Source organism: Protopterus annectens, chromosome 5.part1 (genome assembly GCF_019279795.1).
Source record: "Protopterus annectens isolate FY-2018-M chromosome 5.part1, PAN1.0, whole genome shotgun sequence".
Taxonomy (NCBI): domain Eukaryota; kingdom Metazoa; phylum Chordata; order Ceratodontiformes; family Protopteridae; genus Protopterus; species Protopterus annectens.
The window spans coordinates 453,867,862-453,895,804 of record NC_056736.1 but is presented as its reverse complement, the minus strand read 5'-3'; the positions used below and the strand labels follow the sequence as shown (position 1 = coordinate 453,895,804).

At 40.4% G+C, this 27,943-nt stretch overlaps 1 protein-coding gene across 1 annotated transcript in view; it reads right to left on the bottom strand.

The window, feature by feature from the left end:
- RCSD1 (RCSD domain containing 1) overlaps positions 1–27,943 on the bottom strand; it is a 1,115,611-nt gene that overhangs the window by 348,087 nt on the left and 739,581 nt on the right. The window contains exon 4 of the mRNA XM_044073103.1: positions 2,322–2,417. The gene's annotated coding sequence lies outside the window, so the exon portion shown is untranslated. The remainder of the gene's footprint in view (positions 1–2,321; positions 2,418–27,943) is intronic.

Sequence of the window (27,943 nt, the reverse complement as noted above, 5' to 3'; positions counted from 1 at the left end):
TGCTGCCCTCCTTTGCACTGCCTCTATCCTGTCTATGTCATGGCAAAAATAAGATGTCCAAAAATACAGACAATACTCTATGAGGGACTCATAAACTATCTCTGTGGGAAGTAGAGTTCCACCACAACCTAATTCAAATGTAACTCTGACAACTGGATGGGGAAACAGGAAATTCATCCCTAGCTTTGCACCAATGTCTCTGATGGACACGTAGCCTGTAAACGGTTCATCTCGCAGGCCCCTGCTTATAAATGTTTCATCTCCTAAGACCCTGCTTACACTTATCAAGGATATGAGAACTTATCAGAGATTTGGGATGCATGGCCAGGCTTAGAAAGGCCTTAGTGGTCTTTAGACTACCACACACCAATGAACCTGTAATAGCTTTCCTAACACAAATAATGTGTCTCCAGAACTGTAGACAAAAGTCTACATTGAACCCATAAGATATCTCTACAGAGATATCATGCTTCCTGTTTTCTGTTGCTGATGCCCCTTCCTGTGCATGCTAGTAATGCACTACCTTCATTGTCCCCCATCACACTGCTCACTTAACTTTAGATCACTAGGTACAGGCAACCAAAGCTGTTGCTACGCTAGGGCAAAATGGGAAGGCAGCTTTAGCAGCAAGCTGTTAGGGGGTGTCATCAGCGCTGTAGAAGAGGTGCTGATCATTTCCTGCAAAACAGAGGTGCTCATCATGAATACGTGTGTAAATTCTGATAATCATTTAATTTATTGATTCACGATTTACAAGATTGCCTTTATGCTATTTGCAGAAGCAAGGGGCCAGTGTAGCACTTTACTACGGTTTGTGTGAGGAAAAACAGGAAAAGAGCTACTATGCAGAATTTTGTTGTTTTTTTTATCTTCATCTGTTGAGGGGCACAAATTGGGAGATTGCCTAGGCACTGATTGCCATAGGTTATTGCTTTCCACATACATCGTTTTGAATTTCTGCATTCAGTTTAAGGTTTTGCATTTTGTACTATTTCTCCAGTCTTACTAAGTCCTTTTCCATTTTTTCTGTACTTTCATGTGTATCGACATCAGTGCATACCTTTGTGTCATCAGTAAAAAAGCAAATGTTTGTTTTAGGACTTCTGTGATGTCAGTTTTATACTCACTGAAAAGGATCACCTCTGTACTGAACCCAGTGGTATCCTATTGTTAACCATCCTTTCTTCTGAATGGGCTCAATTTACTGTACGTGCACCTGTACCTAAAGTCTGTTCACAGGTAAGTAGGCTAGCTGACCTTGGGGGCCATTTTACGTCTACTCAACTCCCCTTTTTGTGCTCAAAATAACCTATCCCACTTGGTTACAGATTGGCCTTACCCATCTCATGGTTGATGATTACATATTAACCCCTAATAAGAATAACTGAGATCATGCCATAGATAATTTGAGGGGAACTATGCATGGGATAAAGCATTTAAGAGCTGCCTGTGTCCATTAGTAGTACAGGAGGCAGTTCTGGGGTAAATTTTCTGTTTCCCATTCATAGATATAAGTTGTGCTTGAAAATGGACATGGATGAACTTTGTTTTATGTGGACTTAACATTGTTCCCTTTGTATAAATGCACTGAGAATCAGTACAAGTCTCTATTATCAGTGGTTCTGCAGTAGTTATCTTTGATTCCATAGAACTTTTTTGTGGTTTTGATTTGCTTTTTATGATCTGAAAGTGACACAGTCACACAGCTGTCTGTCTCTTAAGATCATGTTTTTGATCTGTTTTAACTTGTGCCTAACAGTGTACTCTAGAGGTTAAACTTAGCTTTCCCTTTAGAATTTCTAACTGTCGTGCTCTAACAGGTAAAATGTTATCATTTCTCTTTAATATTAGAGTTTACAATCAATCTGCGGTGGTGGTGCTGTGGTAGCGTTGTCGCCTCACAGTAAGACGCTGTCCGGTTCGATTCTCAGCTAGAGCGTCTTCTGCGTGGAGACGTGCATGAATAGGCGTACCTTCGTTGAAGGTTGTGCGTCAGGGCTGGTAACTCAGCACATAAAAATCAACTACCAATCATTAGCGGACCGGAGTTCCCCTGTGGCAACCCCCTAACCGGGAAAAGCCGTAAGACACAACAACAACAACAACAACATTAGAGTTTACAATCAACATTAGACATCACTTTGTGTGTCAGAATTTAGCATCATTATTCAACAGTGTCACACCACAGACATTACTTTTAGAATTTAGCATTCTTCACATTAATCAACATATTTGTACCTCAAGCGCTTTTGTTTTATCTGCATTGTAGAGTTTTAATCCAGATATAGTGTATATCCATGTAAGGAAACTGCTGACCTTACCTCTTCACTGTTGGGAGCAATTTCTTCCTTGAATACATTATTCTGCAAATTCAAACTGCAAGGTGGCCTTTTCTGAACAGGTGGGCAGATACGTTTCTAGAAGAGAAAAGCTTTGAATCATGATGTTCTGTTATGCTGTTTGATAATTACTTTAACACCATTCTCCCATCTCTTACTAGTAAATCACATGTACTAGCACTAGTTCCCAGATTAAGGCTATCCTTAAATTCTAAAGAGTAGCTTTTCTGTGTCGAGACAGCTGGGATCTACATTCTCACAACAGTCCACATGTGACTTGAAAGGAGAGTGTACATCTGTAGTACAAGACTAAATGGATGCCATGTGTATCCTGCACTTTTAATATCATGTTCCCATTTTAATTCACCCATCTTTTTCCTTTCAATGTTGGAAGAAAGGAAAATACCTTTACAAACTCAGTCATTCCCAACTTCTTATAAAACACTAACCCTGGGATTCAGAAAGACCCGTAGCAATGGCAGTAAGAGTTGAGCTAAAAAGGATCTGCTTACCCAGTGCAGCAATTTGCGATTCAGAGACATGTTAACCACAATGAGGAAAGACCTCACTATCAGCTAATTTGCAGGTATCTAAATTGCCACTAACTACCTCTAGTACTGAATGGCAGCGGAGATCCATGATTTGTATTGGCATAGGCACCCCAATTCACTCTCTCATACGCATTCAAACACACATACACACACACACACACACACACACACACACACACACACACACACACACACACACACACACACACGCACACACACACCTCTTATCTGTCCTAGAGTTGACAGCATGTCCTTGATGTATCTTTTTATGTTTTGCCCCTGCTCTCGTATGTCTCAGATCCTTGCAATCAGTCAGTAATGCCAGATATTAGTTTAATTTTTCTTAGCATGTGTATAGTGCATAGTGATACTATGCCTGTTGCTCTATTAACTTATAAATGAGTCCCAGTACTAGTTTAAATATTCTCCCTGGTGTCATCCAATGTTCGTCCCAGCTGTATATGGAAGCCCCCCCCCCAACACAGCCCCCCCCCCCATCCCTCTCAACTGTTTTCCCTGATTTTACAGGAAGCATACATCTCAGCTTTTTAGTACAATAATTCTGGACAAAGCCAAAAATTGTGAGGGGAGAAAGGACCAAAATCAGGGACAGATTTTAAATATTGCGCTTATAAACTTAGAACATTGCTAGAATAACAGTTTTTTATACATTTTCTGAAGGATATAAAATCTGAAACTCAAATGTTTTCAGCCCTCAATGATTTGGCAGCTAGCCACACTTTTTTCTTTGAAGAACAGACCAAAATATGAGGCAAACCTCTGGGCATTCTCATACAGTATTGACGGTTGAGAGGTATGCTCATGATACTCCTGCCGTTGCCTCTTATAGGTATATTTTCTTTCATAACTCACAAACTGTTGCAAACACTGGATTATGCCAGACATTCAGTCTTCATTCTTTTTATTGTGTAAAAAAACCCTGGGTGCAATAACTGATTAGTTATCATAGTGGCGCTGCTACTCCCTGTGTCGAGGATGCTGGGTATAACTCCCCCTTTCACTACATATTTTTTGAGACTTTGGTAATATTTTAAAGTATCCTTGGTACCTAGTGGTGAACTGCAACAGTACAGGGTTTAAACCTTCTTTATAGTACTCTGTAAAGACATATCCCTGGTGTCTAGTGCTAACCCCCCCCCCCATCCCACATCTTTTCTGCTACAGATCTTTTTTTTTTCTTAGTGCCTTTAAGGTATGATATGAAGAGTACCCCTGGTGTCTAGTGTTCCCCTAATCCATGTCTTCTGCACTGAAAACTTTTTTTCTATGTGCTTTTAAGACACAATATGAAGTGTATCCTGGTGTCTACCTGGTATCTAGTGTTCCCTCCCAACTCATGTCTTCTGTGCTAAAAAACTTTGCTTCTGTTTTTCTAAGTGCCTTGAAGGTACAACATGAGCAGTATCTCTAATTTCTAATGTCCCCCCAATATTGCAATATTATCATTATTATTATTATTAGTTTAGTGGAGTGTGGAGGTATGACTAGGTTTGCCACCTTTTCAGTTCCCGAAAGTGGGACATTTTTTTGTGGAAACATGATACTTTGCAGGACAAACTCTACCCGCAGCAAATGCAAAGGATTGAGCATCACTTTTTTTGTCAAAATAAAAGCTTACTGTTGTAGCATTTGAGTTGCTTATGCTGTTCCATATAATATTTAGCTGTTTCAGATACAAAGCAATTGTTTTATTCGACTATCAAAGGAAGCTTATGATTTTTTTTCTCTTAAAAATCTTAGGACATTTGCCATTTTTTTCATTTTTTTTTTGCAGGACACAAATGCCCAAATAGGGACTGTCCTGAAAAAAGGACAGGTGGTAACCTTAGGGATGACAGTATCCCCCCCACACATTCATACACACGCACAAACACATACAGCTCCCCTACTTGATAGCACTCATGGACATATTTATCCATTCAGAGACGCAGAAGTGAACATGCGCGCGTGCGCGAGCACACACACACACACACACACACACACACACACAAATTCTCGCCCCAACACTGCCTATCTACTAAATACTCTGGCGCTTATCTCTACAGTGGTGGGTAAACAAAAGTTTTAATCTGTGTTCTTTAACACAACTGGCTGTCAGTGGCTGCTTAAATGCCTTGCTTCAGGCATTTCCAGCGATAAGGCACTCCTCTGGAATGAGTCAGTAGTATTTAACGTAAAAGTGGAAAAAGTCCACTATGATACTGTACATCTTCGTACTAAAGTACTACGGTAGGGCTGTGTCTGAATCGGAAATGGTGTATTCTTTGTAACTTTTCTGAATCAAATGTGCTAAAACCCAAAATAACCAAATTCTGCTCAGCTAAATCTGTATTCTCAATACAGATTCAAATACTTTGGTCTGCTGATATGTTTCATACTTTAAACAATAAATTTAGTTGAATACAGCATAAAGAAAATCAGTCAAACCTTTTAAGTCTAACAGACAAAAAAATATTCAAAGCAGGAATAAATTCAGTACAACAAATAAAGTGTCATTGTTAGAAACACCATGATGCATTGAAGACCATGCATACATAACACTTTATTAATCAAAAAAGCATAAAGAATTACAGGCTCTTTCATGGTCAAGGTGCTTTATCAACTTGATAATGCTCTTGGGTGTGAAAATAGTTCTGAATCTTTAGTAGTATTTCTATTTTTTTAAATCTCCAGACAATCTTTTAACATCAGTCCCAAGTAACTCAGCATAATCTTACCCTCACCATTTAGAAGTAAAAGTATGCAAACACAAGACAAGTCATAGTCAGTAGAACAGGGTCCTTGGATAAAAGATAAAAGCACAATTTCCACAGGAACATCCAACAGACCACTCAATGGCTGAAAATGTTAATTAAAATTGCAACAAGTTTATTTGATGAGTGCTTTTGTGGTGTAGATACACCACTTCATCAGACCTATTACTAACAAATTAACCTGCTCTTATATATCTGTTGTAATTAAAAAACAACCAATCGCAGATGAAAAATCATTAACTTGAACAATCCATCCTTAAAAAGACAACACATCACTACTGCAAGTTAAAATACATCATCATAAAAGTTATACAATACATTCATATAGTTCATAAAAATGTGCTATATTATTCTCATTATTAAATTTCATATATATATATATATATATAAATATATAAAAATAATTTCTTCTTGATTCATAAGAAAATAATTAAATATCTTATTTCTTAACCAGTAGTCTGGATTTTAACAAGGGTTTAAGGGGTACCCTGTCATTTAGACCCCTCCCTTTATGCAGCTCCTTTGGGAATTCCATCTTATATCTTCAAAGTTTCTCCCTTTCTTGTATGTCTCACTTTTTTCCCTTAAATAGCAGTCACTTGGAGTTTCTACCATATCCGTCTCTAAATCATTTTTAATAACAGGATATGTTCAGCTCTCATGGCCTTCTTTATATGGCTTTGCATCACTTGTGTTGCCCCGCTCTCATGGCCTTCTTTATGCGGCATTTTGTGCAGGCTGTGCATCACCTGTGTTGCCTTTCTCTCTGCTGTCTCTTTTCTGTCTATGTCTCCAAAACTGCAAATAATACTCCAGAAGGGGCTCGTAAGCTACTTCTATAAAGATAATAATGTCCTGTTTCTGTTGGTGATGGCCCTTCATATGCATACTAGTAATGCATCTGCCTTCCTTGCCACTCTATTATACTACCCTCTTACCTTAGGATCATGTGATACAGGCAACTAACGTTCCTTTCTACTTGTGTTGGTGCTACTGTTTACCCTCCAGTTATATACTCTTTTCATAGTTTACTGCTTCCCAGATGCATTATTTTGCATTCAGTTCAAGTTTTGTGTTTTGCACTATTTTTCCAATTGCATCAATCCCCTTTCTATTTATTTTGTACTTTCTTATGTACCACCTCAGTACAGAACCTTATGGTACCCTTTGGAAACCATCCTTTCTTCTGATTAGTCTCCATTTACTGCACCAGGGATTGCTCTGTTTATACTATAGTAGTAGTATGTACAAGTGTGACGCCCCTGCACTGGCCTAGTAATCAAGGAGCCTCAATCCTCACCACTGGCAACAGCTAGGAGACGTACACATTGGGAGTATGACAAGTACACACACACAGTAAGGTGCAATTTCCCTTAAGAGCACACAGACATCACAGTCAGTCTGGGGCTAGGTTCTCCCTCTTTCTCCAGATCCCCAATAAGACTCGCCACTGGCACAGCTATAGGGTTAAGATCTCAGCTGAGGGGCCAAGACCTCCAGCACTATCTCTGTCCAACCAGTGCTTTGTGTCCCTGCCCAAGTAGCTCACACACACACACACACACACACACACACACACACACACACACACACACACACACACACACACACACACACACACACACTTTGAGATTTCGTTTACATACAAACACCCACCTGGGGAAGGCTGGCACAGGTTTACTAGCTATGACCCCTTCTGCCTAGACTATAATGTAGTTTCCACTGCCACCAATCCCTACTTATCAATTACTATAAGGCCCTTACAAAGAGTGTCCAATCCTACTGTGTAATGTAACTATTATCCAAATGGTAGTCTGACCAAGACTTGCAAGGCTATTTAGGAGTGGCCTGTACAGTGTCACCAAATACATATGCAAGTACGCTAAGAACTTAAATATGTCTCACAAATATCAGCCACAAAGATAGGTTTAAATATATTTAATAATAAATAATAAAAGGAACAGACAATACTTAGTCAATCAACACTATAACTTCAGAGTTCAAAATCACAGGAAATATTATAAAACAACATTGCAGGACAGTTTCAAATAAATACAGAAAACATCTAATCTAATCTTTACTATATTCCTATCTATATCTGAGAGAGATATTATGCTCTAAATCAGTGGTGCACAACCTTTATATGGGGAGGGCAACTACACAAATTCTTAATGCATCTGTGGGCCACCTCAAAACATAGTAAGTTGTTACGAGTTAACAATAGGTACAGGTGACTGGCATTTTTACTTATGACAGCAGTCATGAAATTGCCTGTTTTCTACATCAAAATTGCATTTAACTTTATTCTGGCTTGCAGCCATGACTTATTACAAACTCTTGTAGAAAGTTACTTCTGTTTACAGACTACAAGTTATAAACAAGAAAGAATAGTTAATTCCACAGCTAAAAATAGAGGTGTGCGCAACTGCAGACAATTAGGTAAGTAAGCAAGTGCTGGAATGATTGCATGACTGGAGTAAGGCATAGTATTTTTTCAATTTTTTAAAATTTTTTGGTTACTCTCTGGGGGCCGGATGGTGTTGTGTGGCAGGCCGGATTTGGCCCCAGGGCCAGACTTTGTGCACCACTGCCCTAAATCTTGCAAGGCAAGTGCAGATGATGATTTTGAGCGGATGTTCTTGCTAGGTCCAAGACAAAATACAAAATGCACAGTCTCTCTGACAGAGTTTGTAAATTAATATAAAATATTTCCGCTGGGTTAGCTTGGATGACATCACTTTTTGTCACCTGACTTCAGTTCCCAGGCTAAAACAGAAACTAACAGAATTTAACATCTCTTTGTTAAAAATACATATCTCTCAAGATGTTTGCAGATCTTGGAAGTTTTAAAACAATAAAATACTTTTTACATTTTAAACCCAGTAATTACTTCTCTTTCAAGACAATAAAAAAACTTCTAGCTCTAGACATTGTTTCTCTTACATTGAAACTGAGAGATAACATCTCTTGTTTATGGCCCATCTATAAAGAAACCTAACCTCAACTATTCTTAAGTTTTGCAAGTTAATCTTCTATTTTCCAGCTGTGTATACTGTGGTTACATTCTTGAAGCTCAGTACATAACATACAGTTCTGTATAAAATATTCACAAATGACATAGAATTATTTACAAAATTCCAGGATTCATAGGTAGGGACTGGGCTATCTGCCCGAAGGCATTTATAAGCCTAGCCAGAATGTGCTGTTTTTGCCACCCTCCCTTAGATTAGTTCCCTGTGCCTCTGTCCAGCAAAGCCAGTGAAGTGATCCCCGGGGTAAAATTTCTGTTTCCCATCCACTCATCAAGGTTTCTTTTGAAGAGTGTTAGCGAGGAGCTCTGCCTAATGTAGACTGGAATCTTGTTCCAAAGCATGGGAAGTCTCTGGGACAGGAATCTATCCCTCCAGCACGTCCTATTTATTGTTGTGGTGAGGTTTAGATCCCTAGAGTGTGTGGCTCAAGGAGATAAGGTTTTCTTTAGGTGGAGCATGTCCATCAATTCTGGGTTGGACATGGCCTTGTATGTCAGGCAGAGATCACCTCTGAGTAGGTGGTATGCAACTGAGTACAGCTAGAGTTTCTTCAGTTGAGCTGCATAGGGCATCTGTTTGAGGCCAGTGATCCTCTTAGTGAGGTACTTCTGTGGTCTTTCCAGCTGTTGCAGGTGTCTTGTAAGCTACATCCCAAATGTCTATGATGGGTCTCATGAGTGATGAGTAGAGGGGCACATTGACCTCTTTTGATCTGGATGCAAACCTTTTTATGATTAGGTGGGCCACATAGAAGGATTTTCTAATCACTTTGGCAATGTGATTATCAAAGGTGAGATTACTATCTACTTGGGTCCCCAGATCCCTTATTACGTCTTCCGTATTTAGGGGATTACAACCTATGTGGTAGTTTGTGGGCGCTTTATTTTTTCCAAAGGGGATGACTATGCACTTTTTGGCATTTAGCTTTAGGCCATGATTTTGACACCAGGTATCCATCTCAGTGAGACCCTTTTGGAGGATGTCTGTGTCACCCGGAGAGTCAGTTATAGCCCCTAGTTTGCAGTCGTTTGTGAACTTGGTCAGCCATAGTCCTCCTGTGCTTGCCTGTACCTCTGAAAAGTATATGCCAAACAGAAGGGGTCCTAGGACTGAGCCCTGTGGAATGCCACTTGTAACCAGTTTAGAGACGGACCTAGCTCCCGCAACTCTCACCATGTGGGTTCTGTTCATGAGCCAGTTGACAACCCATTTTGTGACATAAGGGTTTATGTTCTGGCTGGTGAGCTTGTTTATAATACCAGAATGGGGAATAGTGTCGAAGGCCTTTGCGAGGTCTAGGTAGGCTGTGTGTACTACCTTTCCCTCATCTATAGCCTTGGTAACTGTCTCAAAGAAGTCCACCAGGTTTAGCAGGCATGATCTGCCCTTAACAAAGCTGAACTGGGTAGGGTCTAGTGTTTGGAGGTTCCCAATGTCTCTGTTAATGAGTTCCATGATGATGCGCTCCATAGATTTGCAGACCAAGATGGTCAGGCTTATAGGGCATTAGTTCCTGGGGTCTGTTGTGGCTCCACCTTTGTGGAGTGGAATAACCGTTGCTGTGCTCCACTCTATGGGTATGTAGCCTGTGGAGAGGCTGAGTTTGAACAGTGTGTTTAGGTGAGGGGTTAGTTCATCTCTGAGCTCGTGTAGGATGCAGCCTGTTACACCATCCGGTCCCATTGATGCTGTATTTTGGCTTTGGAGGGGGGCTATTTTAACCTGAGTGTCTGTGATTTCAGGGACTCTACATTCTTCTGGTATGGTTATGGGCCCTTTTTGGGGTGAGAAGGGGGTGAAGTTTGTGCTGAACCTGTCTGCCAGGATGTTAGCGATATCGGTCGGTTCAGTATATTTTGTGCCATCCTGCACTAACTCTGAGCAGATCTGAGCATTGCCACTTAGATTCTTGACATAGCTAAAGAATGCCTTGTGGTTATCTTTGGAGTCCTTGGCAATTTTTCTTTCGAAGCTCGCCTTGGATGATTTTATGAGGGATCATAGTTTCTTGCTGATAATGATCAGGGATGTCTTCCCTTCTTGGGATTTTACTCTTTTCTGTACTAGTTTCCACCTTCTTTTGTGTAACTTGTTTATGGCAGGAGTCCACCAGACTGGTTTCCTTTTCTTGGAGGAGTGAGTCCTGGTTTTGCTTGGGATGGCATGATCCATGCATTCTTGTAGGTGCCTGTAGAATGCATTAGTAAAGGATTTTGCAGTTGGACAGTGTTATCCTTTAGCATGGGGGCTTTGAAACTTTCCACCTCGGTCTTAAGTAATGTGAAGTTTGCTTTTGAAAAGTTTTTCACTGTGGTTTCCTTGTCCTGGGGTGGGGGCGGAATGTGGATATCCAAAGTGATTTGTTTATGGTCAGATCTAACCAGCGAGGGGTTGACCTCTGGTGTGGAACACTGGTTGCCCGTGTTGGTGATGACCAGGCCCAATATGTTGCCACCTCTGGTGGGAGTGTTGACCAGTTGAAACAGGGTGTTTGAGTTTATAAATTCTAGGAAATTTTGGGCAAGGGAGTTAGTACTTGAGTAGTTCTCCCAGTTAATTTTTGGGTAATTCACCCAATATTAGGGTGTTTGGTAGGACCTTTACATTTCCCAGTGTTTCCAGAAATGTGGAATGGGGGTCCTGGGACATGGTGGGTGACCTGTAGCAAGCTACAATTTGAACTTCAGTTTTGCCCATTGTTAGTTGCACGTGTATGATCCCTGAAGCATCATGATGTGCCACTAACCTGGAGGTGTGGCTATCCTTGATGAATATAGATACGCCCCCGCCTTTTGTATTTCTGTTCGGGTTTTGTGGCAGAAGTGTATGGTATGAGTGGTAGCCTGGTAGTGCTGGGGTGCTCTCTGGAACCTTAAACCAGGTTTCTGTTACTCCACATATATCAATTTTCACCATACTGAGGAGTGCCTCTAGTGCATGCATTTTGAGGTTTAGACTTCTGGCATTGAGTAGCATTACCCTCAGTTTTTGTTACTTGTGCTGTTTACGGCGGTGGGTTTGTGTTTTGAGCCTTACCTAAAAAAAGCACTATGGGGGTGGCAAAAGCCTTGGCCAGTATTTGAAAGCCTAAGGGTGACAGGTGCAAGCCGTCTCTAGCAAAGCAGAGTGGCTTGTCAAGCATGTCATCCCAGGTGGACAGACACTGGATACCCTTTGAATGACACCAGAAACTTAGCCAGTTGCTGAAATCAAGAATTTTTTTCTTTATACCGTGGTATCATTCTTGGTGAGGGCAGGATGCTACTCAGGGTCAGGGTCATACCGGCCTGGGCTACGTGATCAGAGAGCTCTTCCATGTCTCTTTTCATGTAGTCCAGGGAGGTACGGCTCAGGTCATTCACACCACCATGGACAATGACAGAGTCATATTTGTACTTGTTCTGGAGTGACCTAAGTGCTTGTGTTATGTGGCGGATCCTAGCACCTGACAGGCAGCTAACAGTAACCTTCTCCGTCAGTGTGCCTGACTATAGCGTCACCTATTACTAGTATGTTGGGTATGTTATTTTGCCTTAAGGGCTGTGATTGCATGGCACACTGGTTTTGTGAAGTATGTGTTTCATGGTTTGTGTTGGGGGGGTGGAGGTTGCTTGGATGTTTGCTTTGAAGGTCTCTGTTGCTTTTGCAGATTTTTATTTAGAGCCTTCGAGTATGTTTTCATGCATTTATGTGTGTTTTTTGCCGGTGCTGGGTTAATGGGTCTATGTGAGACTGGTGGTGTGATGCAAGTATTTCCCTTCTCCTCTTGACTGTCTGATCCAGTCTTGGATTGAGAGAGCTTAGACTCCAGTTTGGCTGTATAATTGCATCTCTTGCATGTATTAGTGTTTGGTGGTAGGAGGAGAGGGTTGTCTGTGTACATGAGGCAGTTGTAACATTGCCTCAAAATGCCCAGATTCACCAGTTGGACTGGAGAGTATACCTGAAACTGCCCTTTGGACATGCCTGGATAGGTACAGGGAACTTTTTTATTGGATGGCTGGTAAGGTCAAATAGACAGCCTTGTCCTTCTGTATAGAAGGGTCTAGTGCTAGGGATTATAAGTGCTTGCTATGAGTTTTGAGCAAGTGCCGGCTGAGAAATTAATGGCTTGAGTGCTTAAGTTGAAAGTTTGTCTAGCTCCAAGGGAAAAATTGAAGAGGAGACTTTGTGGAGCCAGGAGTAGTTATATCCTAGCTAACCGGCACTGCCCAATGTGCAAACCCAGGAAAATGTGGAATTTATAACAGGGAAATAAAAGAGATAGAAATTAGCCCAAAATGGCCAATAAACTACTAATTTCTGGGCTGAAACCACTCCTCCATGGACAGATAGGATGCTCAAAGCTCCCCTCTCTCACAGGTGAACAGAGAAACTTCCTTCTATCCAAGTAAGGTGTGGGCAAACACAGAGATTTGTAACATAGCCCTGAATTCAGCACTAACCTGAAAACTGGACTATACTAGCTTAGAAAGGCAGGAAACAAGTATAATTTTTTTTTTTCGGAAAATAAAGCAGATACGATCAAAAAAACACTTTAAATGCACAGAAAAGGATACTTATAGTTATATATCGCAGATCAGAGTTGTAGTCAATGCCCCTAGTAATAAAATAGGAAGAAACACAAATACAGTAAAAACAGATGAATAAAGTGCAATTTTTAAGATATATATATATATATATATATATATAGATATATATATATATATATATATATATATACATATATATATATATATATATATATATATATATAAACAATAGAAAATGGACAAACTGATTTAAACAAGTTACCCAATTAACCAGAAAAATACTCAAAACTGAGCCCTGTTCCAGCAGTCTTCAATCAGACAAGTTCTAACTGCACATTCCTGCTGCTAGGGTGCAGGGCAACATTCTCCAAAAATAGATGGCCTGGATCAGTGCTCAAGTTATACAAACAAAGCTAGATTCAGCGGGCCTGAATCTGGTCTATGCTACAGCAACAAGGCACACCAATTTCAGAAAGAAATACATTTATAACACTTTTATGTGGTCTTGATTTACTTATTCTAACTTGAAGCTAACTAAATCCTGTTGTAGGTGAGTATTTTAGACACTGTTTTTATAACCTAAAGCTGACATCTTCTTGTGTTTGAATATCTTTTAGACACTGTGTATAACATAATTTAATCTGCTCCTAAAAGTGTGTTATGGAGGTTAAATTTACATTTCCTTATAGTTTTAGAAATTCTACCTCTCTTACTAGAGAAAGTACATATCTCACAATATAAGACACAGAATATTCTTTTTTCCCTGTTACACTAGTTTGTAAACATTGTACCTTGAATATTATTACCTTGTAAGTCAGAATTTAGCCAGTGTCCCAGTAGTTGGTAGAGTTCACCTTAGACATTGCTTTGGATGTCAGGAATGAGGGTGTTTCACAGACAGCTGCAAAAGCAAGCAGCACATATACTTGATCCAGAAAATGACAGTGCATGATTGGGTAGTGGTTCATAAAACTATGCAGTGCTATGGTATAATGGACCAAAAGATGCAGAAAAGAAGTACGTAAATTACAGTATAATGACATGCAAATTAAGAAGCACAATCAAAGGAGTACATAATGACATGCAAATGAAGATGGGAAAAGCCATGATTCATAGTAATCAAGCATGAAGTTACACAGGATCTTAGGTCTGAGAATAAAGGCAAAGAGAAAGCCAAAAAATGTCACACTCCAAGTAGAATGATGAGTCCGAAAGCAGCAGCAACGTATACAACACAGCATTTGCTTGCTGCAAGGGGTGGTCTCCTGGGTATGGGATGTGGCTTCACATTCATAGAAAGTATTAATAAGAGAGGATAACTTCACATCAGCTGACAGATGTACATGTTCAAGAATGGCTGCATGTTGATGGTGACATTATATAGGCAATGATAGTCATATGTGGCAACAATTAAACAAAAACAGTAGTTGAAAGCTGGTATATAACAACAACAGTAAACAAAACACAATATATGCCAATATGGACTCTAACCAGAGTGCTTTATCAACAATGTTAAGTGCTTTCATCCACATAATGTTAGAGCTTTATCAGAACAATTTGCTACCAAAAAACTCACATAATAAATAATAAATCATGTCATGTGACCTAAATCATGGGATAATACATAAAATATTTCATACAAGTAAATTGCATAAATAAGCCACATAAAAATCTATCTAAAACATGACTCGTTTTAACATTAACATCATGTGTGTTTTCTTGGAATTAATTCTCCCCAATGTTTTTTTCATATTTCGCAAGGAATAATTTCTTTGATCAAAATGAATAGCTAAGGGGAGGCTGTTGTGGCACCAGCCTTCACCAACCTTGCTCCTGGGTTGGTAAGAAAATGATTTGTTGTCTAAACATCCTTTATTTGGTTACATAACATACTACAAGCATTTCATTCACAATTTTTTATTTTGTTTGGATGGGTAATGAAAATTAATTTGAAATGTTTTGGATTGTTTAAACCATAGCACTATGTTTTTGTCATTTACTGTGGGTGATGCAGATAAAAAAGTGACTTATTTGGATGCTGCTAGAAAAGATTCTAGTCGATTTATAAGAAATCTACATTGTTAATAATTATTTTCATTTTGTATGGAAATATGTTGCCAGGGGACAATTCATTAGGTTGTCTAGGATGACCATGCAAGATGAAGGCTGCATTTATGAAGATGAACATTTTAAAGAAATTATTTATAGATAGGAACATTTGATGGCAATTCAATGTACTCTATAATTTTGAAAACAAATGTAACTAGGAAAGATTATTTTCAACCTATTTTATCTCATCTTTTGTTGAGTACAGATAGGAAAGTTAGTAAGCATTATAGCAAAGCTTTTTTTTTTTTGTTAAATATGACAGTCGACAGTTTATTATAAATATTTTGAAAAGCAACATGAAGGTTATAAAGGATAAGGAGGATATGGGTAAAGTTTTGGGGTCTGAACCTAACTTTGTTTTTCAACAGATTTTATACTTCAAAGGTTATAAAATAAAGACAAATAAAGAAAATAAAACTTATCCTTGTGGTAAATGTAATCTGTGTTGATAAATTAAAATGGAGACAAATAAAGAGAAGTAGATCTACCCTTCTGGTAATTGTAGCATGTGCTGATTCATCAATATGGGTAATCGGGTAACTGTAGCATGTGTTGATTCATCAATATGGGTAATATTTTGAAACTGACATCTACCTTCAGAATATGTGGTGCTGGTATTAATCTTGTTGGCTTTGGAACTGCCCGCCCCCTGTAAATTTGTGCATGAACACTCTTCCTCACTCAACTAAGTACAATGAGATCATATTTTGACTTCAGACACTCCTACCAGTTCCATCTGTTCAGCTGTATCCCAGCTCTACCCAGTCTAGTGTCACTAGCTCATTCTACCTAATACGGACGGACATTTGAGAAGGGCAAGCCATTTAGGTCCTTAATCTTGAATTATCTTTTGTTTCTCCTTTCTCCCCTTCCACTTTACAAAAGAAATATTCTAAGCTTGTTCCTTGCCTTTCCTGTAACTAGTCTAGTCCAGATACAGATTTGCTGTATCCAGGACTGTTTGTAAGCTTATGAGCCCCCCAAGCCTTTCTGTGTTGGAGGGAAGTCTTCTAGCTTATCAGTGAGAGTGGTAAGCACTAGTTAGCCTATCCACCACAAGAGTGGTTTCTGGCCCAGAAATTGTAGTTTACTGGCCATTTGGGCAGTTTTTCCATCTCTTTCAACTTTCTGGTTTAAAAGCCCGCGTTTGTGCTTGATTCCCGCTTTTCCTGTAACTAGTCTAGTCCAGATACAGATTTGCTGTATCCAGGACTGTTTGGAAGCTTCTGAGCCCCCCCAAGCCTTTCTGTGTTGGAGGGAAGCCTTCTAGCTTATCAGTGGGAGTGGTAAGCACTAGGTAGCCTATCTACCACAAGAGTGGTTTCTGGCCCAGAAATTTTAGTTTATTGGCCATTTGGACAGTTTTTCCATCTCTTTCTACTAACTGGTTTAAAAGCCTGCATTTGCGCTTGTTTCCCATCTTTCCTGTAACTAGTCTAGTCCAGATACAGATTTGCTGTATCCAGGACTGTTTGTAAGCTTCTGAACCCCCCAAGCCTTTCTGTGTTGGAGGGAAGCCTTCTGGCTTATCAATGGGAGTGGTAAGCGCTAGGTGGCCTATCTACCACAAGAGGAGTGATTTATGGCCCAGAAATTGTAGTTTATTTGCCATTTGGGCTGTTTTTTCCATCTATTTCAACTTTCTGATTTAAAATCCAGTATTTGCGCTTGTTTCCCACCTTTCCTATAATTAGTCTAGTTCAGACACAGATTTGCTGTATCCATGACTGTTTGTAAGCTTCTGAGCCCCCCCGCCCAGCCTTTCTGTGTCAGAGGGAAGCCTTCTAGCGTATCAGTGGGAGTGGTATGCACTAGGTAGCCTATCTACCGCAACAGTAGTCATTTGTGGCCCAGAAATTGTAGTTCATTGGCCGTTTAGGCAGTTTTTTCCATCTATTTCAACTTTCTGAGTTAAAATCCCACATTTGCGATTGTTTCCCACCTTTCCTATAACTAGTCTAGTCCAGATACATCTTTGCAGTATCCAGGACAGTTTGTAAGCTACTGAGCAGTGCCAAAGTGTGCTCTTCAACTTTTCCCTCAGATCTGCTAGTTCTCTCCTCTACTGTACTTTTACTAGCTTCTTAGTCTAGCACTTTACCAGACTTCTTGCAGTAATTACTGTAGCACACAAAAGTGCTACCAGCACTAAATGTTCTACAAGGAAACAGCTCCAGTACTTATTATTAATGCCCACCCCTCCAGGCATGTCTAAAGGTCAGTTCCTTGTGCTTTCTCCTATTAACCTGGTGAACCTGGGCATCCTGAAGCAATGTAGCAACTGCCTCATGCACACAGACAACCCTCTTCTCTTCTCTTACCCCCCTCCAATACTCAAGACTTGCGAGAAATGTACTTATGTACCCAAACTGGAAGCCATGCACTCTCCAGCTAAGAACAGAATAGCTGGTCAAGAGGAGAAGGTCAACACTTGCACCACACTGCATGGAACACATAGCCCTCCAGAACACACACCAGCACTGCCTTCACATAAAAACACAAACCACACACCCACATTCGTGGAGGCTCTCAATAAAAATCTATCCAAACAGCAGAGATCTCCAAGGCAGAAACGCAGTTGACCACCACAACACAACACTAATCACGAGACACATAACTCTCCTAAACAGTGTGCCACTCAACCAAAGCCCCTAAGGCAAAACAGCATGCCCAACACACTAGTCATAGGTGACTCAACAGTGAGCCACACTGATGTCTCACTCACTAGGTTGTATAAGGAGAAAGTAACAGTCATCTGCCTGTCAGGTGCCAGGATCCGCCGCATAATGCATGCACTCTGGTCCCTCAACAACAGGTACAAATACTAAGGGGATCCATTATATGTCTGCCTGGGATGATATGATTGACAAACCTCAATGCTTTGTCAGAGATTGCCTGCATCTGTCATACCTGGGCTTTCAGATACTGGCCAAAGCTCTTGCCACCCCTGTAATGCCTTTTTTAGGCGGTGTTCAAAAGACCAAATTACCACTGTAACAACTACAAACAAATGCAATCTGAGGGTCATGCAGCTCAATGCTAGAAATCTAAATTTCAAAATGCACTCACTCTAAACACTCCTTAAAATAGTGAACATCAACGTTTGTGCTATAACAGAGACCTGGTTCAAGGCAGCAGAAAGCACCCCTGCACTACCAGGCTATAACTCATTCCGCACCTTTCGCCCCAGAACTTGGACCGAAGCTCCAAAGGCAGTGGTGTTTCCATATTCATAAAGGATGTGCACACCTCCAGACTGGTAGCCCAACATAATGCATCAGAGATACTACAGGTGCAGCTAACATTGGGTAAGACAGCAATTCAGGTTGTAGCCTGTTATAGGTCCCCAACCATGTCCCAAGACTCACACTCCATGTTCCTAAGCACCCTGGAGAATATTAGGGTCCAACCTAACACTCTCATACTGGGCGACTTCAACTACCCCTCAATTAACTGGGAAAACTACTCATGTACCAATATATTTGCCCAATGTTTCCTGGAATTCATTAATTCCAATGCCCTGGACCAGCTCGTTCTTACCCCCACTAGAGGGAGCAACATCCTTGATCTGGTCATTACTAACATGAGCGACTGTTGCTCTACACCAATAGTCAACTCCTCCCTGGTTAGAACCGACCATAAACTAATCACCTTGGAAATCCATATCCCTCCCACCCCTACCCCCTGCAAAGGTAACCACTATGAAAAACTTTTCCAAAGTTAACTTTGGGCTCCTAAAAACAGAGGTGGCTAATTTCATGGCACCCATGCAAATGGAGAATAGTTGCATGACCGCCGAATCATGCACCAATGCACTGTACGAACACAGACACAAATGCATGGATCTCGCTATACCCAACAGAAACAAAACACTCTCCTCCAAAAACAGGGAGCCAATCTGGTGGTCCCCTGCCATAAACAAGCTCTACAACAGAAGGAGGAAACTGATGCGGAATAATGTAAAGTCCCAAGACTGGAAAAACTCCCTTATCAGCCATAACAAAAAACTGAGATCCCTTATCAAATCCTCTAAAGCTAGCTATGAAAACAGAATTGTGACAGACAGTAAACACAACCACAAGGCCTTCTATAGTTATGTAAAGAATCTCCATGGCTACTGCATAATGGTACCTCCTATACCGAGCCAACAGGTATTGCCAACATACTGGCCGACAGATCCAGTGCCAACTTTACCCCCCTCTCCCCTCCCAAAGGACCTATCACATTAACAGTAGATTGCCAGGCACCCAGTATTACTGCTGCACAGGTTAAAATAGCACTGTCCAAGGCCAAGAATACAGCTTCTATGGGACCTGACAATATCCCTAGCTGTATTCTACATGAACTACAGAGTGAACTGGCACCTCACCAGTGAGCCCTGTTCAATCACAGCATCACCTCAGGCTTTCTCCCTACCGAATGGCGCAATGCTACAGTCATCCCTCTCCACAAAGGCAGAGTGATTACAGACCCTGGGAACTACCTCCCCATTACCCTAACGAGTCTGATATGCAAAGCTATGGAACGCATCATCATGGACCTAATAAACAAAGATATAGGGAATCTCCAAACTCTGGATCCCACACAATTTGGTTTGTGAAGGGTAGATCATGCCTGCTCAACTTGGTTGACTTCTTTGAGTCAGTCACCAGAGCTGTGGATGAAGGCAAGGTGGTTCACACAGCCTGCCTTGATCTGGCCAAGGCCTTTGATACCATTCCCCACTCAGGAATCATAGAAAAACTCACTAAGCTAGGCATCAACCCCTATATCACTAGGTGGGTTGCAAACTGGCTCAGAGATAGAACCCACAGTGTGAAAGTAGCTGACTCCAAGTCAGACTGCCGACCAGACACGAGTGGAGTCCCACAGAGTTCAGTCCTGGGTCCTCTCCTGTTTGGTATCTACTTCTCTGAAGTCCAGGCCAACACAAATGGACTTTGGCTGACAAAGTTCACAGATGATTGCAAGTTGGGAGCTATTATTAACTCCCCAAGTGATGTTGACATAGGTTCATAGGTTCATAGATCAGTACTAGGCTAACTGCCCTTGTGGGTCATTTAAGCCTAGCCAGTTACTCCATGTGAGAATCAAACCTTGCACCTTGTGTGTAAGGTAAACACCTTAACCACCATGCCAACCTCCCACCCCTCATGCCAACCTCCCACATCCTACATAAAGGCCTCACTGAGACCAACGACTGGTGTCAGAATCATGACCTTAAGCTCAATGCCAAAAAATGAGTCATCCCGTTTGGGAAAAACTCAGTTCCCATGAACTACCACATAGTCCTCTGAACACAGAAGGTGTTATAAGAGATCTTGAAATACAGGTTGACAGCAACCTGTCTTTCGACCACCACATTGCCACTGTAGTCAGAAAGTGCTTCTATGTGGCACATCTCATTACTAAGGGTTTAGCATCCAGGAAGAAAGAGGTGATTGTCTCCCTCTACTTTTCCCGCATTAGGCCAATCATCGAGTACAATGCCCCATTTGGCATGTACCTCACTAGACACCTGCAACAACTGGAGAGGCTGGAAAAGTACCTCACAAAGAGGATTCTAGGCCTTAAACACCTGTCCTGTATGGACAGACTAAAAAAACTCCAACTATTCTCTGTCTCATATCGCCTACTTAGAGGCAATCTCTGCTTGACTTACAAAGCCATATCTGACCCAGCTCTGTTAGAAATGCTACATCTAAAGAAACCCCAATCCCTCTGCACCACATGCTCCAGAGACCTCAACCTCATTACCACAATCAACAGAACGTGCTGGAGGGACAGGTTCATAACCCAGAGACTGTCCATGCTATGGAATAGACTTCCCATACATGTCAAACAGAGCACATCTCTGGCCCTGTTCAAGAGAAATCTTGATGAGTGGATGGGAAATAGAAAATTCACCCCGGGGATCACTCCAGTGCCTCTACTTGACAGAGGCACTGGGAACTAAGGTCAGGTGGTACAATGCCAGGGTATCCTATGGGCTAGGCTTGTAAAGGCTCCAGGGCAGTTAGCCTAGCACACACCTATGAACCTATAAATGAGTATTACATCTGTGACTTAGCTAGAGTCATGTATTTAGCTAGATGTCTCAGCTGTGCGGGTTTTTATGTAGGGAACAACACATGGAAACTTTTGCAGTATATTTATGCGCATGTATATTTGACTAAATAGGATGAGAGTAATGCCTTATATTGGCAGCTCATTACTTGGATGCATTTTTGTAAGTTTATATTTTTCATGGCTGACCATAATAAATTAGAAGCTAAAAAAACTTAAGTGGCAGTTGTTGTTATTAGTAGGTAGTGCTCCAGACATAAATGAGCACATAAATATCAAATGTGGCTTACCAAAAGATCATATTATTAACAGATGGAAACATTTAAAAGATAGGGTTTCCATTTATTGTTACACCTGTTACAGTTATTAGACGTTTTATATGGATTTTATGTGGATTATTTATGTACATTAGTTGTACAATAGTTATTTTTATTATCACATGATTTGGGTTACATAACTTACAGTTGTTTATTTATTCTGTGTTTATTAAAAAAAATGTTCCAATGAAGTTTTAACAATGTGTGGCTGAAAGTGCATAAAATATTTAATAAAGTATGTGGGTTATGGTCTTTATATTTATGTTTTTATTTTGACATGTATAGCCCACACACTGGAACTAGAGGACTGCATGAACTGCCTATACATAAGGACACCAAACTTTATGCAGCACTTACCATACTGGCTATAGGCAGAGCAGATCTAGCACTGGGCAACCATAAACAGTTGCTTATTGCCCACTGGCTGGTGGTGGTGGGGTGCTGGGATCTTCTGCAACAGTTGTTAGTAAACAATTAAAAAAAACAAAACAATTATATTTTTGGGTCCATGCAATTTTTCTTTAAGGACACACTCTCTGTGCATGCATCATATGCCTTTAGTATGGTGCATGCACAGGAACAAGCGACACAGTTTAAACGCATGTTGGAACCTTCAGGATCTTACTACAGCAACATGTAACATTTAAACACAGCAAAATGGTGCTTTCTTTTTGGAACAGACATGGACTGGAACTACTACTGCAACTACCTTCCCTTAGGGAACAAGCATTGAGCATTGCAGGTACTCACAGCCAGTGTGTTCATATGGAAAATGCAGTAGTTAGGGATGGCAGATTAGTTAACTAGCTTGCTCAGGCTCAAACCCTGTACATTAGCTACAAGAAATAAGAGCCTTAATCCTCTACACCAACTACCAGCTCGGTTAGTCATGACTGTTTATTGGTTCATAAATTTTGTTTCACTGCTTAAAGTAAAAAAAAAAATCTCAAAAACTACAGGGGTACATTTTCAAGGACTGCGAGTTTCAGTGCATTTCAAGGAATGTGAGTTTCAAGAGAAGACAAGTTTACTGTTGATCATGCTAAGTCTGTTTTCAATGTGCAACTGTTTTGTTTAGCAAATGGCCATCAATGTTTTTGCTATAGAATTCCAAATACATGTTAGCAACACAACAGGTAGCATAGTTGCCTTTAGTGCAAAAGGCTGTGGTTTCTACTCCCATACCATGTAGATGGATTGCTGATACTGCAGTGCACTTTAAGAGGGGTGTTGCACTCCTGAGTGTGTAATCCTTTGGATGAGATGTTAAACTGAGGCCCCATCTGTCTGTGTTAATGGTAGGTGCTGTGCATTCTTTTACATCCATCTGAGCTATCAAAAACAATAGGGGGAAGTTCCACAATGCCCTGGCTAAATTTTCCCTAGTAGTAAAAATACAACCAAGGTCTCCCCTGAAAAGACATTACTAGCCTAGTGGGACTAACCTGGTCAGCAAAGGATATTTAAACTAAAAGTTTTACGTTAAATCCATATCTCTGCCTTCATTTCAAATGTAAAGAAAACAGTATTCATGCTGACAGTTTTGAGCAGTATTTATGGTAACGGGGTGAGGGAAGGACACCAGAATGGCTGCAGGGGGGACCCTGATCCATTCCTCTGCCTATGGCCCCATTTGACCATGATCATGCTCCGACTACAGAGACTTATCAGTGAGAAACTGGAGACTTCCTAGATATTTCACTGGCATCATCCTATAGAATACTTCAGACATTTCTCAATATATTTCTTTCACATGTGGATGAGCACATCTGCTATCCCACTACACCAGAAGAGAGAGCTACCAATATGCATGACTTCTGCAATATCAACTGCCTCCTCAAAGTTTTGGGAATAACAGATTGTACCTTTACGTAGAGGGATGTACATTACCTTCCCTAATAAAAAAAACAACTCATATTCATGTGTATTACCTCCCAGTGTTTACTTCATGTTTAACAAGATATTTGATTCACAGTAGCAGAAAAAATAGTGACAAATTAGGCCCCATTGCATTTAATGCAGTACAGCACAAAAAGTAAATGAATACATAAAATAACTTTGCAATATGCCTGAGGGTGCTAGCACAAATAAAACACTATCCAGAATAAAGGACTCACTATGTCATTATTCATATTTGTATATACTATAAAAGTAGTCACTAACACTGTTGAGAACCTAGTCAAGTAAGCCCTTTAAATTGCTATGCAAATCAATATCATTATCCTCTTTGTCTTTGTGTAGAAGTGCTAGGCAAAATAATCTGGGGAAAAAATTCTGACTGTCCAGGCTGCTGTTTTATTTACTAGGTAAGCAGATCTTATTCATAGGCAAGGAATGTGTCAGATTAGGTACCTCACCTGCCAATGAGTCTGACTTAATAGGTGATGTAGGCTGTGATATTTGGTATTTACTTGGTACTGGGATTTGAAAAGCCTCTGGTTCTGAGGAGGTGTGGGACATCATATAGGTCAGGGTGTTTCATGGATCAAAAAAAAAAAAGGCAAAGGTCACTGTAAACGAGTCAGCAGGAGACCGAGTACAAAGAGAAGGCTGCCTGTATATCTGAGTAACTAAAGGACTTAAGACCAGTGATCTTTTTTTATTATTTGAAAATCACTGAGACCTTTCAAGTTAAGCAATATACTTAGAAAGATAAACGTTGAAAGGAAAATTATATTCAGTGATGGGCCTTATGAGGGAAGAAAACAGGGGAACTAGGACTTCTTTTGCTCTATAGAAGATGCCTTTGGAAATTAGTTGGGCCAGGCAGAAGGATTTCTAAACTATTGTGGAAATGTGATGATCTTAAGTTGTCAACATGGATGCCAAAGTCCACCATGACAGTTAGGACAGTATTAGTTTGGACAGGTTTGTTATTTATATGATATAATGTGGGAAAAATTTAATTACTGGATAGACTCACACTACATTTCTTAGCATTTAGCTTGAGACCACTATTAGTACACCAAGTGTTGGCATAATCAAACCCTTTTTGAAGTATAAGTGTGCAGAAGGTGAGCTGACAACTGTGTAAAGTCTGCAGTCATCAACAAATTTAGATTTCAGTGGTGGCCACGGTGGTGCAGAGGTTAGCATTGTCACCTCACAGCAAGAGGTTCTCTGGTTCGATCCTCAGCTGGGGTGCCTTCTGTGCGGAGTCTGCATGCCCTCCCTGTGGTTGCATGGGTTTCCTCCGGGTGCTCCAGTTTCCTCCCACATCCCAAAGACATGCTGCAGGTGGATTGGATACTCTAAATTGGCCCTAGGTGTGAGTGCGTGTGTGTGCCGTCTGTGGAAGGTTGGGCCCCGGGCTGGCAACTCGACACTGTAAAACTCCACTGCAATCATGAGCAGACAGGTGATCCACTGTGGCGACCTCTAACCAGGAAAAAGCCAAAAGAAGAAGAAGAAGTCTTTTACAAAGATGTACATGGCCACCTATCCAATGCAGAGCAATCCTTTATCTAAGTATATTAAGTTCCAAACATGTTAAGCTTGTCCATTGTAAACCATTGGAAAAAAACGTCACAATTAGAGAGCCTAATTGTGACCTTAGAGCTTTCCATGGCAATAGCATCTCACATTTTAGCCTGTATTTTAAAACAATAATGGAGAAAACTTTCACTAAACTAAGCTCTGACATCTAAAATCACCTCCCCTATAAAATCAAGGCACAGAATGTGCCTAAGTCATTCATATCCAAAATAAAAGAACATCTTCAAAAAGATTGTGCTTGTAAAGATTATTGCAATACAGGCAAGCATATGTTTTACCACCATATCAAACACAAAACACATCTGAACAAATGTGAAGTAATATGTGAAAATGCAGGTGTTCTATAAATATATAAGTGTAAAATATGTAACTTTGGTCATCTATCACTTACTGCAAATTGTACAATCACTGCTGTAATATTCCTCATCAAGTGCACACTTGAACTCACAATTTCCCTGTTTATATATTGTAATGATTTCTGCATATGCTTGTATATTCGACATTGTTTTCCTTAATTTCTCTTCTTATGTATTTTCTATAAGAAGCACTCTTATGCATGCATACTCAACAATGTACTTATTTCTGCTCCTTTGTGAGCCCAGGTTGTAGCTGAAAAGATATGACAGAACAGTCTATTTACCTGGTTAATACACTGTAAACAAATACATACATACATACATATATACATAAATAGATTATCACAAGCCTGAAACATTAGATTGGATGTGAAAGAGCTAGATGCTGAAAAGAACAATTCTCAATACTAAGTCCTGTGGGACACCACTGGTAGCATTTTCACATTCACAGGAAACTCTTGCAATTTTTGGTACATGGTTTCCATCAAGCAGTTAGCTATCTAATGGACAGTATATGCACTTACGTTAGGTTTAGTAAGCTTATCAATAATAAATGCACTGGACATATAATCAAAGAGTCTGGCAAGGTCAAGATAGGCAATGTAACTGGATTGTTCATTGGTCGCTGCTTCAGTGATTCTTTTGAAGTCTACAGGACTAAGCAGACAGGCTCTGCCCTTGATAAAGTCACACTGGTTGGGTCAGGGCCAGGAAGATTCATACTGGTCTTACATATTAGACTGGTCGGACTAATTGGACTTTAATGACTTCAATCAAAAGCAGCACCATGTTTGTGCAGTGGCATCATGATGGCAGTTTTCCAAACATCAGATGCATAACCAGTGGAGAGGATGAGATTAAAAAGATTAAGGGGAGGTTCGATCGGGCTATATTTAGTGCTAATAAGTAGGCAAACTAATATACTATCAGGGATCATGAAAGTATCATTTTTAGCTTTGGATAAGCCACAACAAATACAATAATTTTAAAAGGGAGGTTTGGGTGACTGAGGAATAACTGAGTGGGTAGGCTCGGTAAAGCTAAAGCTAGGATACTGTCCATATCCTTGGCAACTGAGTGGGTAGTACTACTGTAGTCAATGTTTGATCTGATTTGGTCTGATTTGAGTGTTACTTCTCAGCTTTGTGACATAGGTGTAGAAGGATATATAGTTAGCTATGCAGGAAGTGGCTACCCTGAGTTCATGCTCAGCTTTACACTTTCTAATGGTACATGCTCATTGCCAGCTGAAGACAACCACTGTAAGCTCAGACTTCCCACCTCACATTTTTAGTCTATTTATCTCCTAGTCAAAAATAACCCTTCTTACTCTTCTCCTAAATATTACTTCAGCATCTTATCTTTCTAATACATATCTCATTGTCCCTTTCCCCCCTTATACCCTAAACTAACAATATGACTATTAAAGTACAGTTGTGTACACTTACCATAAATGTAGATTCACTGTTACAGTCATTACATTTGGGTAATCTGCTTGCAGATTGCCCTCAGTCAGCCTGATTAACAAAGTCTTGGGTCCTGCGTCGGTTGCTGTCCCTTCTTCCATGACGTCAGGTCGTCAGGGGTATAAAACATGCAGTCAATGCCATTACATCAGTTTTTCTTGCCCCAGTTGTCAGGTGCCCCCCTAATGGGGAGCAATTAAACATAAAAACACAAAGGTATACCTCCAACAAAAAAGCAAATACACCAAACAAACTTTTAAGCATAGTAAAGGAAAGCAGAGGTATAGCCAAAAGAAGTTAGGGGGAAGGAGGGAGGGTAACCAGGACTGCAACAGTGAATACACTCGAACATCTACATTTATGGTAAGTGTACACAACTGAAGTATATTCTTCGTGTTTCACTGTTGCAGTCATTACATTTGGGTAGATTCTCAAAGCTATGGTTGGGAGGAGGAGTTTAGATAGCATTAGGAGCAGCTATAAGGCCCTGTAAGATTGCAGTGGCAAAGCCAGCTCTGGATTTAGAGAAAATTGGCAAATGGTAATGCTTGGTGAAAGTATGTGCAGAACTCTAGGTAGCAGCTTCTAGGATATCACTGGTAGGAATGCCCCTAAGAAAGGCTGTAGAAGTAGATACAGCCCTGGTGGAGTGAGGTCTGATCCCCTGGGGGACAGGTTTTTCATGGTTCTTATAGCAGAAATGAATGCAATGGCTTATCCATTTAGAAATGGTTTGTTTTGAAATAACCTTCCCCTCTGCCCCTGCAGAAAATGCTACCAGTAGTTGTTCAGATTTTCTTTGAGGTTTAGTTGTGTCCAAGTAGAATCTGAGTTGTCTGTGCACATCCAAGGAATGTAGAATCCGTTCCCCTTCGTTCTGTGGAATGGGAAAGAAGGTTGGCAAAT